We start from the raw sequence: 13,101 nt of genomic DNA, 5'->3' as shown, positions 1-13,101 counted from the left end.
ACTGTTCCTGATCAGATTATTCTTTTCTAGATGGTTATAAATCTTATCTCTTATAACCTTTTCCAACACTTTACCAACAACTGGAGTGAGACTCACTGGTCTGTAATTCCCAGGGTTGTCTCTACTACCCTTTTTGAACAAGGGAACCACATTTGCTATCCCCCAGTCCTCAGGCACTATTCCTGTAGACAATGACGATTTGAAGATCAATGCCAAAGGCTCGGCAATCTCTTTCCTTGCTTCCCAGAGGATCCTAGGATAGATCCCATCTGGCCCAGGGGACTTGTCTATTTTCACACTCTGCAATATTTCTAATACCTCTTCCTTGTGAACCTCAATCTCTTCTAGTCTAGATGCAAGTACCTCTGTATCTTCCTCGCCAACATTTTCATTTTCTATCATGAACACTGTCGAAAAATATTTATTTAGTGCTTCCCCACTCTCCTCTGACTCCACACACAATTTCCCACGATTATCCTTGATTGGCCCTAATTTAACTCTCGTCATTCTTTTATTCCTGACATACCTATGGAAAGCCTTGGGGTTAACCCTGATCCTATCTGCCAACAACTTCTCATGTTTCCTCCTGGCTCTTCTGTGCTCTCTTTTTAGGTCTTTCCTGACTTCCTTGTAACCCTCAAGCACCCTGAGTTTTCACATTTTGTCCTAACATAAGCCGTCTTCTTCTTCTTGATCAGGGATTCCACGTCCTTAGTCAACTACAGCTCATGCGTTCTATATCTTGCTCCCTGCCTGACAGGTACATACTTATCTAGGACACACAGGAGCTTTTCCTTGAATAAGCTCCACATTCTTAATGTGCTCATCCCCTCCAGTTTCCTTCCCCATTCTACGCTTCCTAAATCTTTCCTAATTGCATCGTAATTTCCCTTCCCCCAGCTGTAACTCTTGCTCGGTGGAGTACACCTATCCCTTCCCATCACTAAAGTAAACCTGACAGAATTGTGATCGCTGTCTCCAAAGTGCTCAAATCTAACACCTGGCCAAGCTTGTTACCCAGTACTAAATCTAAAGAGGCTTCGCCCCTTGTAGGCCTGTGTACATACTGTGTCAGGAAGCCCTCCTGCACATACTGGACAAAAACTGATCCATCTATAATGTTCCCAGTCAATATTTGGAAAGTTGAAGTCCCCCAAGACAACTACCCTGCCTCTCTCACTCCTATCGAGAATCATCTTTGCTATCCTTTCCTCTACATCTCTGGGACTATTTGGAGGCCTATAGAAAACTCCCAGCATGGTGACTTCTCCTTTCCTGTTTCTAACCTCAGCCCATACTACCTCAGTTAACGAGTCCCTAAACATCCTTTCTACAACTGTAATATTGTCCGTGATCAACAATGCCACACCTCCCCCTCTTTTACCATCTTCTCTGTTCTTACTGAAACATCTGAATCCCGGAACCTGCAACAGCCATTCCTGTCCCTGTTCTATCCATGTCTCCATAATGACCACAACATCAAAGTCCCAGGTACCAACCCACGCTGCCAGTTCACACTGGATGCTCCTCACATTGAAGTACACACACTTCAAACCAGGTTCTCACTTGCCAGTGTCAGATACTTGATTTGGGAACTCCCTACTCTCATCCTCTTGTGTACCTGTCCTACAATTTTGGTTCCCATCCCCCTGCTGTATTAGTTTAAATCCACCTTAATAGCTTTAGCGAATTTCCCACCCAGGGTATTGGTACCCTCTGGTTTAGATGAAGACCATCCTGCTCATAGAGGTCCCACCTACCCCAGAAAGAGCTCCAATTATCCAAAAACCTGAAACCCTCCCTCCTGCACCATCCCTGTAGCCACGTGTTCAACTCCTTTCTCTCCCTATTCCTCACCTCACTAGCACGTGGCACGGGCAGCAAACCAGAGACAACAACTCTGTTTGTCCTAGCTCTAAGCTTCCATCCTAGCTCCTTGAATTTCTGCCTCAAGTCCCCATCTCTCTTCCAACCTATGTCATTGGTGCCAATGTGGACCATGACTTGGGGCTTCTCTCCCTCCCCCCGAAGGATCCCAAATCCTTCTGATCCCATGATCAGAGACATCACGGACCCTGGCACCCGGGAGGGAACACATCAACCGTGAGTCTCTCTCATCCCCACAGAACCTCCTATCTGTCCCCCTAACTATGGAGTCCCCAATGACTACTGCTCTGCTCCTCTTCCCCTTTCCCTTCTGAGTAGCAGGTGCCCCACAGCTTTCCCCTGGTAAGTTATCACCCCCAACAGTATCCAAAACGGTATACTTATTGTTGAGGGGAATGGCCACAGGGGATCCCTGCACTGCCTGCCGGTTCCTTTCCGTCCCCTAACTGTCACCCATCTGTCTTTTTCTTTTATCTGGGGAGTGACTACCTCTCTGTAAGTCCTGTCAATAACCCCCTCTGCCTCCCGAATGATCCAAAGTTCATCCAACTCCAGCTCCAGTTCCCTAACGTGGTTTTCGAGGAGCTGGAGTTAGGTGCACTTCCCGCAGATGTAGTCAGCAGGGACACTCAAATATAAACTGTTCTACTTACCCTTCCCAGAGGTCCTTTGCTCCCTCCTCCCTCACTGGCCTGAAGGTAAGAAGTTTAAATATACTTACCGGCCTTCCCGACAATTACCTCGCTCCAGCGTCCCCTCCTCCCGGCTCCTGGCTCTCGCTGCTCCGAAGTGTCACTCCAGTTAGTCCCCCATCACCATATTTGTATGACAGCACTGAACATTTCCTCTTTTTATAACATTAAAGAACGCCATCTTGAAAAGTAAGTATCAATCTCAGGTGGGAGTTCCCGAAGTCGGGGTTGGAGGAATATGTCATGAGCGGATGCACTAAAATAAACTCGTCCTTATTAAATCTTGACTTCGGTGAAGGACACACTCTTACGATGTTGACCTGCCTGTTCTCTTTGCAGGGACTGACCAGCCTGCCAACAATTTATTTCGCCTTTCCCACAACTGGAGGCTTGGTCCCTTGTTTATTATGTATGGTAATATTCCAGATGTTCTTGGAGGGGTAATTATATTTATATCATGGCAGAAGTGGAGGTTTTTCCACAGCTGGGATCTGCTGACCAATGTCTTGTTTAATTGACGATGAGGAATCCTGTTAAACTAGTACAGCCAAGCAGAACAGAGAATGATGGCAGCCATTGACATCAATGCTGCCTGCTCAGTAAATGGTGAAGTATCCAATTGTTGTGGTGCTGTAATAATGCCCTCACCTCTGAGCCAGGACACCTGGGTTCAAGGCTCACCTGCTCCTGAGGTGTGCCACAACATCTCTGAGCATGTTGTTTGGGAAAATGTCTCCAACTGTTGCAACATTAATTGGCAAACCATGGTTTCAGATCAGAACTGGAGGGGGATCTTTCCATCGATCAGTACTTCTCAAGGTGACTCCATTCTGAGGTTTGAAAATGGTCGTAACCCATCAGTGAGTGGTTCTGGGGGTGTGAGTGCTGCAGATGTTCAGGAGAAGATCCATTACAGAGGGAAGGTGGGGTGAGGTGATGTGACAGGGTCTGAGACACTGCCTCGGTCGGGGAGCTCAAAACTAGGGGGAATTTCTGAAAGTGAGAGGAGAAAGATTTAAAAGGGACCTAACGGGCAACTTTGTCACACAGAGAGTGGTTTGTATGAATTGCCACAGGAAGTGGTGGATGCAAGTACAGTTGCCATGTTTGAAAGACATTTGGGTAAGTGCATAAACAGGAAAGTTTTGGAGAGATATGGGCCCATGTGCGGGCAAATGGGACTCATTGGGAAACTTAAGTTAGATGGACGATTTGAATTGAAGTGTCTGTTCTCATGCTCTGTGACTCTCTGCATGAGACCCTCACATTTTAGCTTAGATTACTTACAGAGTGGAAACAGGCCGTTCGGCCCAACAAGTTCGCACTGACCCGCAACCCACCCAGACCCATTCCCCTACATTTACCCCTGCAGCTAACACTACGGGCAATTTAGCATGGTCAATTCACCTAACCTGTGGGTTTTTGGACTGTGGGAGGAAACCAGAGCACCCAGAGGAAACCCACGCAGACACAGGGAGAATGTGCAAACTCCACACAGTCAGTCGCCTGTGACGGGAATTGAACCCGGGTCTCTGGCGCTGTGAGGCAGCAGTGCTAACCACTGTGCCACCGTGCCACCCACAGCTCCATCTGGGATCCGAAACCCTGCTTTACCAGATTACTTCAGGCAAGGTGTTTAACTGGGGAGCTTAGTGTCCATGATCAGTGGCTGATGGTCCTGAGGGTCTAGTTGGTATGGACAAGATGGGATTGAAACCTTGATAGCCCGATCCTGGCCAGTTATCATGACATGAAGCGGCCCTTTTTGGTAGGCACTTCCCCTGCAAGATCTTAATAAATCATAGTTAGAAAGCCATAATATTGTACTGTGCATCACAAAACACTCCTTCAATTCCTTCAGTTTTCCCTTGAGAATATCTGCAAGATGCTTCATGGCGTATTTCAAACATGTCACCACCAGGAACATCCTGTGTGTTAGATTGGTGAGATAGATAAACGTTTCCGATGGGATCAGCAATATTAAAATGTCAGCAGCTGCCATCATTCTCTGCTCTGCTTGGAAGTGCCAGTTTAATAGGATTCATCGTTGTCAATCAAACAAGATGTTACTGTCGGTCAGCTCATCCAGCTGTGGAAAAATCTCCACATCTGCCACAGTGTAATTACACTTCACCACCCTCCCCCCACCCCCACCAAGAATCTTTGGCACATTATTTATTTGAATTGATTTGTTTGATATTGCCACGTGTGCCGAGATACAATGAAAAGTTTTTGTTTTCCACGTAGTACAGGCAGATCGTACCATACAAAGTATGTGAATGTAACAAAACAGAGCAAGGAATACAATGTTATGGCTGCAGAGAGGATGCACAGAGAGCGAGATTAACATTGGATTTGAAATTAAGGAGGTCCATTCAGTGCAGAAGAAGCTGTTCCTGAACCTGTTGGGTTGTGTGTTTAAGCTCTTCTATCTTCTGTCCGATGGGAGAGGTGGGAAGAGAGTATACCAGGGTGGGAAGGGTCTTTGATTACATTGGCTGCCTCAAGGCAGTGTGAAGTACAGATGAAGTCCATAAGACCATAGACATAGGAGTGGAAGTAAGGCCATTTGGCCCATCGAGTCCACTCCGCCATTCAATCATGGCTGATGGGCATTTCAACTCCTCTTACCCACATTCTCCCCATAGCCCTTAATTCCTCGAGACATCAAGAACTCAATGGAGAAAAGGTTGGCTTACGTGACGGACTGGGCTGTGTTCCCAACTCTCTGTAGTTTTGTACGGTCCTGGACAGAGTAGTAGCCATCCCAAGCCGTGATGCATCCAGATAGAATGTTTTCTATGTGCGTTTATAAAAAGGAAGGGGAAAAGAAAACCTCCAATTTTGGGGAATTGTGAACTAAATTGCTAGCAGGCTGGACAGCCCCTGTAAACAGAAGAAGCGGGTTAACGTCGCAAGAGTGTGTCCTTCATTTAAATTAAGAGTTAATAAAGCCGAGGTTTTGACCTTAGAGCATCTGATCCTGATCGTCTCTTACAACTGAAGAGTGCTTAGCAAAAACCCAAAGACAACTTCACAATCTCGGATGATGATGATGATGCCTCATTTTTGACATCTCACCAACTCCTTGACTGATGACAAATACTGCACACTGAGTCAGTGCTGGGAGGATGGGTAGGAATCAGGGCTTTGTATTGTCCTGAAGGCAGTTGACTCTGCTTTCCTCAAATGTTGAAATTATTTGCTGATAGACATGTTACCATTTGGGTCTTTCCAAGGTTGCTTTACCCCCATGTGGCAGGATCGAGTTGGCAAGCTCTGTCTGATTGCCTTCATATCTACACTTGGGACATTGTGCAGTGCAGGATCCTGTTCTGAGCTGGCTAAGAGAGAGAGCAGTAAATGAAGGAGGGTTTGGGCAGAATCAACAAATACAAGAAAGTACAGATGGTTTATATGTTTGATACTGACTTTAATATTTCTAGTTAACTACAGAAATTGGGTTTAATCCATGGACTTTATTGTACATGTTGGAATTCAGTATATTCATTAAATGTCTGCTACTGCATCTCTGTTTACTTTTGCAGTTTGCCCTTTTTTCATGCCCTCATAATTACCCTTATTAGAATTTAAAATCCTAGTCTTTGAACCATTCTTCTCTCCCTCAAACCAATTGTAAAATTTAATCAAATTGTGGTCACTGTGACCTAGAAGTATTGTTACAATGGGATCATTGATTAATGCTGCTTCAAATCTTCAATACCAGGTCTAGTGTAAAGCCTGCCATGTCATCAGCTCTGGAATGTATTTTTCAAAGAAGTTTATCCTCAAAAGACATTGCGAACACTTCGACTCAACTGCCTTTGTCCATCTGAATTTTCCAGTCCATATGCAACTTAAAATCTTTATTGCCATGCTTTCCTGGCAGTTCTTCCATTATTTCTTCCTTTAATGTCCATCATATTGTGTGCTAACTATTATAAGGCCTTTATACCACTCTTACTCATAATTTTTTGTCTTCATCATTTCTTGTTTCTACTCAAAATGGAGTCGTAGAGTTATACAGCACGAGAAGAGGCCCTTCAGTCCAACTCGTCCATACTGACCAGATATCCTAAGTTAATCAATTCAATTTGTCAGCATTTGGCCAATAAAACCTTGCTATTTATGTATCCAACCAGATGCCTTTTAAATGTTGTAATTGTACCAGCCTCCACCACTTCCCCTGGCAGCTCATTACACCACCCTCTTGCATGAAAAAATTGCCTATTATGTCCCTTTTATATCGTTCCCCTCTCACCCTAAACCTATGCCTTCTGGTTTTCAACTCCTCTGTACTAAGGAAAATACCTTGTCTATTCACCCTGTCCATTCCCCTTATGATTTTATAAGCACCTATTTCCATATCTTGGTTTTCTGAACTTAGATTATTCCTCTCTGTTGTGCTAATACTATCATTAACTAATAGAGCCACCCCTCCACTTTCTCCAACTCACCTATCAATTCCAATACTCAGCTTCCGGCCCTAAGCCATGAGATTCCTCAGCCATTTCATTTCTCATTCATTTTTAGTTGCACTCTCAAATCATCTGTACTATTTCACAATGCTTTGCACATTTAGAGACAGAGCCTTTGCTTTAATCTTTTTATTCTCTGTATAAAATCCAGTCTTAGATTTGTACTCCGTACCTGCTGTCACCATGTGTTGATTGTTTCCCATATTAATGTCCTTCTCTTTGACCTTGACTCTCATCTTGTACTTATCACATTTTCCCAAATTTGATTTCTTATCCCCACTGTTCAGTTTAAAATCCTCACTACTTCCTTCATCGTACAGTTGGCAAGAACTAGTCCCAGTAGATTCAGGGGACACCATCTCATTGATAGGGATCCTACCTTGCCTCAGTACTGGTTCCCATGCCCCAGGAACTGGAACCCACTTCTCTAACACTTCAAGTCACACACTCATCTCTGCAATCTGGTACATCCTTTGCCAATTTGCATATGTTTGTAAGTTTCCATCGCTGTAGAGTAGGAAATATTGTTGAACACCTGTTGGTTAGACGGTGTTCAAGCTTACACTTTTCTGGTGAGAGTCTTAATCCAGCTCAACGCATCCACAAAATCACATTGGTTACTTATTCCGTGTATTTGTACAGCCAGTTCTCAGCTAATGACCTCTCAGCTAACCTACCATCATCAGGTAAGACTGGAGCATCCTCCTCCATGCTGATTGCCAGCAGAAATTCATCACAATCCTCTACCTGTTGTACAACAGCATGCAAACTGTGATCCTCATCAATCAATCCACCACGGACCCAATTTGTGTATAAACTACATCAAACAAGACTGTGTCATCACACCAGAAATCTTCTCCATCTTCTTTGCCATAACGCTCCATATCAATGAGGCTTCCTGCTGGCTTGGAGTGGATCTACAGAGCAAGCGAGGGACCTTACAGCCTGCATCACCTCCAGGCCAGAACCAAACCTTTGAAATTTCTGTGGTTGAGCTGTAATATGCAGTCGATGAGTACATGTGCACACAGTGTGAGCCTCAGCTCCAATCTATTGATGTATTCAAGGGGCAGGGAGAAAGAATTGGCCTTCAGCTAAACATCTAGAAGACAAAGGTCCTTGACTAACCCGCTCACACTGCACATTACTGCCCCACAATTATCAAGACCCTTGCTAGTTCACCACCAAAGTGGCTGGAAGGTCAGAATTTAGAATTTAGAATCCCTACAGTGTGGGACCAGGCCCTTCAGCCCAAAAAGTCCACACCAGCCCACTGAAGAGTGACCCATCCCCCTACCCTATTATCTTACATTTATCCCAGACGAATGCACCTCGTCTACACATCCCTGAACACTATGGGCAATTTAACTTTGCCAATTTATGCAGACACCGGGAGAATATGCAAACTCCACACAGTCACCCAAGATTGGAATCGAACCCGGGTCCCCAGCGTGTGAGGCAGTAGTGCTGACCAGTGCAAGATTGGACAGAATATTAAAACACTGCTAACTGCATGTCTAAGATACTAATAAGAAGGGAAAGATTAGAATGAGAGAAAGCTAGCAAGAAATATATGAATAAATAATCTGAGTTTTACAGATACTTAAAAAGGAGAGGAATTGAAAAAGTGAACACTGGACAATGTCGAACAATTTCCATATCGTGGGAGCCTCATTCGGTGAGGGCAGCCTTTGGCTGTCTGAGGAACTGCACACTTGATCATAAAGACCACAATTCTGGCACTAAGCTCCTGAACCACAGTGCAGCAATGGTAGCAGCCTTCCTGTATGCATCAGAAACATGGAGAAAGTGGGGGCTGCAGATCAGAGTCAGAGAGTGTGGTGCTGGAAAAGCACAGCTGGTCAGGCAGCACCCGAAGAGCAGGAGAGTCGACATTTCAGGCAGAAGCCCTTCATTGCTGATGAAGAGCTTACGCTCGAAACGTCGAATCGCCTGCTCCGCAGATGCTGCCTGACCGGCTGGGCCTTTCCAGTATCACGTTTTTCGACACTGCATCAGAAGAATAGATGGTGTACATTAAGTACCTCAAACCCCTCGAGAAATGTTGAAGAAACCTCTCTGCAAGTTCCTGCAAAACCACTGGCAGAATTGGCACTCCAAACTCAGTCTCAAGTCAACATCCCAATATTTAGCCGTTGGTTATGGTCAATGTGCTGCATTAGACAGGCCATACTGTCTGCATGCCTTCCCAAGCAAGCAAAGGCAAGTCAGAGCAGGGCTTATACACTAAATGGTGAGGTCCTAGGGAGTGCTGCTGAACAAAGAGACCTTGGAGTGCAGGTACATAGCTCCTTGAAAGTAGAGTCGCAGGTAGATAGGATAGTGAAGAAGGCGTTTGGTATGCTTTCCTTTATTGGTCATAGCAATGAGTATAGGAGTTGGGAGGTCATGTTGCAGCTGTACAGGATGTTGGTTAGGCCACTTTTGGAATATTTCATGCAATTCTGGTCTCCTTCCATCGGGAGGATGTTGTGAAACTTGAAAGGGTTCAGAAAAGATTTACAAGGATGTTGCCAGGGTTGGAGGATTTGAGCTACAGGGAGAGGCTGAACAGGCTGGGGCTGTTTTCCCAAGACTGTCACGGGCTATGGGGTGACCTTATAGAGGTTTATAAAATCATGAGGGGCATGGATAGGATAAATAGACAAAGTCTCTTCCCTGGGGAGGGTGAGTCCAGAACTAGAGGGCATAGGTTTAGGGTGAGCGGGGAAAGATATAAAAGGGACCTAAGGGGCAACTTTTTCACAAAGAGGGTGGTATGTGTATGGAATGAGCTGGCACAGGTTGTGATGGAGGCTGGTACAATTGCAACATTTAAAAGGCATGGATGGGTATATGAATAGGAAGGGTTTGGAGGAATATGGGCCGATTACTGGCAAATGGGACTAGATTATGTTGGGATGTATGGTCTGCACGGATGAGTTGGACCGAAGGGTCTGTTTCCATGCTGTGCATCTCTATCTATTACTGGCTTCCATTTGGTCCCAGACATCCCTGCCAGTCTCAACCAGATGATAATAACATGACGGGTAATTTGTCCACACCTCTGTCTCGTTCCTGGTCATGTGACTGGCATCTGCTTTTAGTAACATTGAATTGTAGCGTAAATATTGATGAAAACTCTGGGGAAAACTCTCTGCTTTTCATTGAAGTAATGCCTTAGGACCTTGTAGGACAGGCAACTGACACCTCAGTGTCACACCTCATCTGAAAGACAGCACTACCAACACTGGAATGGCCAGAAAATTTTGACATCAAATTTGAAACTATCGCTAAATCTCACCATCCTCTTTATTACATAATTCTCAAAACGTGCGTCAGTTTTTACACTTGACTAAGTAATATTCCCACTGTCACTGAAAAAACTGGGGGCAAGACATGTTGGGAGCTGGCATTTGTTACCTTGTACAGGAGCTGGAAAACCTGAACAGGGCTATATAGAGAAAGGAGCAAAGTCATTTTTAATGAGTTAAGGAATTGAGTGGAATTGACAATATTCAATCATAAATGAAGAGGGACAGGTGTACAAAATGACAGCAGAACAATTAAACAGAAACTCATGAACATCCACAAAAGTTGGAGTAATTTCAGCAATAGGCCAAAAGTCTTCCGAAGTAAATCAAACTAATTTAAACGTGAGACCAGCAAGGTGCTTAGAAAAACGTTTTGCTTTTGGACTCCAGTGGAGCACGGATAGAGGTGAAACAATCAGGAGGAATACTCTGAAAATGTTCCAAATATAAGCTGAAGAGATTTGCTGTTCATTCAGAAAACCCTAGAAAAGGCAAAGACAGTATCGCAGAAAGTTTCAGAGAATGTGCAGCTTCCTGTCATTGAGGATGAACAACAGGAGTGAACAACACTGTCCACTCAACTGGGAAACCCTCATGAGAAAGGCTACATTCCAGCAATATGGGGCAGAGACGCGAGGTGAGTTGGAAGTTGACATGCTGAGTCAACGTTTAAACCAGAACCCCTGCTGAGTCAATGTGGAAGCACAACAGCAACCGTACTGAGTCAGCACATAATCATGGCAGGAAACATGCTGAGGCAGATGGTAATCATTAGAGGGCCTCTGCTGAGTCAGCATCTCATGATGGCAGTACCCGTGCTGAGTCAGTGTGCAATCTTAGCAGTACCCATACAGGCGAAACATTTAATCACGAATTTAGTACCGTGGAGTCAGTGTGTAAACAAGAAAGAACCAGGGTCGGGTCAGTGTGTAAACATGAAAGTACACACACTGACTCCATGTGGAAAGCACACGAGGAACTTTGCTGAGGAAGTATGCTGATTCACCAGTAAACCCGCTAAGTCAGTGTGTAAACTCGATAGTGCCTGTGCTGAGTCAGGGTGTAAACTCGACAGTACCCGTGCTGAGTCAGGGTGTAAACTCAACAGAACCCGTGCTGAATCAGTGTATAAACGCGATAGTACCCGTGCTGAATCAGTGTATAAACGCGATAGTATCCGTGCTGAGTCAGTGTGTAAACTCGACAGTACCCGTGCTGAGTCAGTGTGTAAACTCGAAAGTACCCGTGCTGAGTCAGTGCATAAACGCGATTGTACACGCGCTGAGTCAGTGTGTAAACTCAACAGAACACGAGCTGAGTCAGTGTGTAAACTCGACAGAACACGTGCTGAGTCAGCGTGTAAGCGCGATTGTACACAGGCTGAGTCAGTGTGTAAACGCGACAGAACATGTGCTGAGTCAGGGTGTAAACTCGACATTACCCGTCTTGAGTCAGTGTGTAAACTCGACAGAACAAGTGCTCAGTCAGTGTGAAAACTCGACAGTACTGTGCTGAGTCGGTGTGTAATCTCGACAGTACTGTGCTGAGTCGGTGTGTAATCTCGACAGTACCTGTCCTGAGTCGGTGTGTAATCTCGACAGTACTGTGCTGAGTCAGTGTGTAATCTCGACAGTACTGTGCTGAGTCGGTGTGTAATCTTGACAGTACTGTGCTGAGTCAGTGTGTAATCTCGACAGTACTGTGATGAGTCGGTGAGTAATCTCGAGAGTATTGTGCTGAGTCGGTGTGTAATCTCGACAGTACTGTGCTGAGTCGGTGTGTAATCTCGACAGTACTGTGCTGAGTCGGTGTGTAATCTTGACAGTACTGTGCTGAGTCAGTGTGTAATCTCGACAGTACTGTGATGAGTCGGTGAGTAATCTCGAGAGTATTGTGCTGAGTCGGTGTGTAATCTCGACAGTACTGTGCTGAGTCGGTGTGTAATCTCGACAGTACTGTGATGAGTCGGTGAGTAATCTCGAGAGTATTGTGCTGAGTCGGTGTGTAATCTCGACAGTACTGTGCTGAGTCAGTGTGTAATCTCGACAGTACTGTGCTGAGTCAGTGTGTAATCTTGACAGTATTGTGCTGAGTCAGTGTGTAATCTTGACAGTACTGTGCTGAGTCAGTGTGTAATCTCGACAGTACTGTGCTGAGTCGGTGTGTAATTTTGACAGTACTGTGCTGAGTCGGTGAGTAATCTCGAGAGTATTGTGCTGAGTCGGTGTATAATCTCGACAGTACCTGTCCTTAGTCAGTGTGTAATCTCGACAGCACTGTGCTGAGTCAGTGTGTAATCTCGACAGTACTGTGCTGAGTCAGTGTGTAATCTTGACAGTACTGTGCTGAGTCAGTGTGTAATCTCGACAGTACTGTGCTGAGTCAGTGTGTAATCTTGACAGTATTGTGCTGAGTCAGTGTGTAACCTCGACAGTACCCATGCTGAGTCACTGTGTAATCTCGACAGTACTGTGCTGAGTCGGTGTGTAATCTCGACAGTACTGTGCTGAGTCGGTGTGTAATCTTGACAGTATTGTGATGAGTCGGTGTGTAAACTCGACAGTGTTGTGCTGAGTCAGTGTGTAATCTCGACAGTACTGTGCTGAGTCGGTGTGTAATCTTGACAGTATTGTGCTGAGTCAGTGTGTAACCTCGACAGTACTGTGCTGAGTCAGTGTGTAATCTCGACAGTACTGTGCTGAGTCGGTGTGTAATCTCGACAGTACTGTG

Source organism: Hemiscyllium ocellatum, chromosome 22 (genome assembly GCF_020745735.1).
Source record: "Hemiscyllium ocellatum isolate sHemOce1 chromosome 22, sHemOce1.pat.X.cur, whole genome shotgun sequence".
NCBI classification, from domain to species: Eukaryota; Metazoa; Chordata; class Chondrichthyes; order Orectolobiformes; family Hemiscylliidae; genus Hemiscyllium; species Hemiscyllium ocellatum.
This window is presented reverse-complemented; position numbering follows the sequence as displayed.